Source organism: Suricata suricatta, chromosome X, assembly GCF_006229205.1.
Source record: "Suricata suricatta isolate VVHF042 chromosome X, meerkat_22Aug2017_6uvM2_HiC, whole genome shotgun sequence".
Classification (NCBI taxonomy): Eukaryota; Metazoa; Chordata; class Mammalia; order Carnivora; family Herpestidae; genus Suricata; species Suricata suricatta.
In genome coordinates this window covers 41652898-41655676 of record NC_043717.1, presented here as the reverse complement: position 1 = coordinate 41655676, position 2779 = coordinate 41652898, and positions in this window count along the sequence as shown.

Below are 2779 nucleotides of genomic sequence, written 5' to 3'. Positions count from 1 at the left end.
AGTCGGACACTTAACTGACAGAGCCACCCAGGCTTATTTCCTAAGTGGCCCACCTGCCCCTTTTCTCCCTACAAAATGTCAACTGATAATGTCTTTCCAAAATGCAGATCTGGTTCTGCTACTGTTGTGCTTAAGCCCCTCAGTGCCTGTGGGGAAAGCCCAAATTTCTTAACATGGCAACTTAGTTCTTACATGTTCTGCCCAGCTTGCTTCTCAAGTGTTACCTCTCACCACCCCTCCTCTCACATCTTATCCTCGGGACACCATTTTCCCCTCACATTTCCATAATTTTCACATGACATTCCTTCTACAAAAGTACCTTTCATCTCGATCAATCCCCACCCTTCCTTCAAGACCAGACCTCAAGCATGGCCTCCTTTATGTAGATTTCTCTGTCTGCAGGTTATTATTAGATGTTGCGTATTTCATACTGGGAAGGTCAGGATCCCCTAAAGTTCTACGCTCTCTCAGTGTCCCACGGGAAATGTCTCCAGTGTCTAAGCCCTCTTACGTGAATGCTGTGCATTCACACTCCTTCTGGACTCCCAACATGGATGCAGCATCCTGCAGCCTGCTCTTCTAGCTCTCCCTCCATGGCTAGTTCAGGGTCTTTTCTCCTGGTCTTCTTAGGCCTCCAGCACTCTTCTTGGTCACCTGGGATATTTGAGAGAGTTTCTCTTTCATTCTCAACTTTAGATTCATCACCCTCTGCTCCCTATCCTTTTATCTCTACCTGTAGGCAAGGCAGGTGAGAATAGTGGTTAAAAATGTTGGCTCTGGAGCCCGGCTCCCTGGATTTCAATACTATCTCTGTGACTTTTTAGTTCTGTGATCTTAGGCAAGTTACTCAGCCTCTCTGAGCTCCTGATATTTCCCTCTGTAAAATGGGGATGACAATAGTAGTGCTTGCCTCATAGGTTTCCCATGAGTATAAAATGTTTTAATATTTGGAATACATAGCATACATTGTGTTTTTGAGATTAAAATGCCCAAATTATGAAGTGGAGAAATCTTCAAATTGGCATAGGAGGCAAGCCTCTTTCTCCTTCGGAGCTCTTTTCTACTAAAGGTGGCTCCTTAAGATTAGGACTAAGTATAGGTGAGGCATCAAGAATCCCCACCTTTTCTCAAGTCTCCTGTAATTCTGGCTTGTTTCCCCATATGGGTGGATTGAAAGCTTCTCCTCTTTTAATATTTATTTATTTTTGATAGAGAGATAGAGCATGAGAGAGTGCAAATTGGAGAAGGGCAGAGAGAGAGTGAGAGAAAGAGAATCCCAAGAAGTTGATAGTTTGGAGCCAGATGCAGGGCTCAAACTCATGGAACCATGAAATCATGACCTGAGCCGAAATCAAGAGTCAGATGCTTAACTGACTGAGCCATCCAAGTGCCCTGGATTGAAAGCTTCTTGAAGGCAAGGATTATAGTGCAGACTTGTAGACTCTTTGGCCCTCACTAGACACATGGCAGACACAGGATTTATTTCCATTACTCTTAAAATTAAATGCAGAGTCCTTAGAAGGAGCCACTCACCTGGCCTCAGGCTCCTTCCTCAACCTCATATACTACCCTTCTTTGTCTTGCTTCTTCCACTTCAGCCACATTGCCTTTCATGCTGTTCTTGGACTATGGCAAGCTGATCCTTTCTTAGGACCATCACATTTGCTGATGCCTCTGCTTAGAACGTTCTTTCCTCAGATATGGCTACTTCCCTGAATTCAGTTAGGCTACTGCTCGAATATCACCTCCTAACAGAGGCATTCCATGACCACACTCTCTGAAATAGCATTGGCCTCCACACACTCCTGTCAGTCAGTCCACCCTTTACCCTGCTTTCACTATCTTCAGAGCATTTATTATTATCTGACATATATTTTATATTCTATACTTATTGAGTTGAACCCGATGAGGACTGAGGTCTTGTCTGTTTTGTTCATTGCTTTGTCCCCAGCACCCCAGAGTAGTGCTTGCTTGGCTCTCAATAACTAAAGAAAGAATGAATGAATGAATGAATGAATGAATGAATTCAATGCTAATACCCATGAAGAAAAGGGAATAACAACAAATTCTGTTCACTCCTAGAATTTTGAATATTTTATAATTTTCATTCCATGATTCTTTTAGCTTTAGCATTTTCAAAATAGATCTATGTTTATGTATGAGTTTTGTTTCAATTTTACAAACATTACCCTGACAAAATTTTAAATCCAATTTAAGTCAAGTCCAATTTAAAAAAAAATATTGATCTGTTTATTCTCCATCCCAAGGGAAAAGAATGTGTACGATTGAGTGCATGAGTGTATTCATGCATGAGGGAGAGAGAGAGAGAGAGAGAGAGAGAGAGAGAGAGAGAGAGAGAGAATATGAGAAAGAGAACAGTTACCTGCAGTGAGGAAATTGGATAGGGAGTGCGTTGGGGAGGCATGAATAGGGGAGTTCATATTCCCCAGAAGGAAAATAATTTTGTTTCAATTGCTGCATTTTTTTCTAAACTGTTGTTTGAAAATCCTATAAAAAAACAAAATGAAAACCAAAGAAATGAAAAGCTTGATCAGGGGCACCTGGGTGGCTCAGTCAGTTGAGTGTCCAACTTCAGCTCAAGTCATGATCTCATGGTTCGTGGGTTCGAGCCCCGCGTCAGGCTCTGTGCTGACGACTAGCTCGGAGCCTGGAGTCTGCTTCAGGTTCTGTGTCTCCCTCTCCCTCTGCCCCTCCCCTGTTCACACTATGTCTCTCAAAAATAAATAAATAAATGTAAAAAATTTTTAAAAAAAGAAAG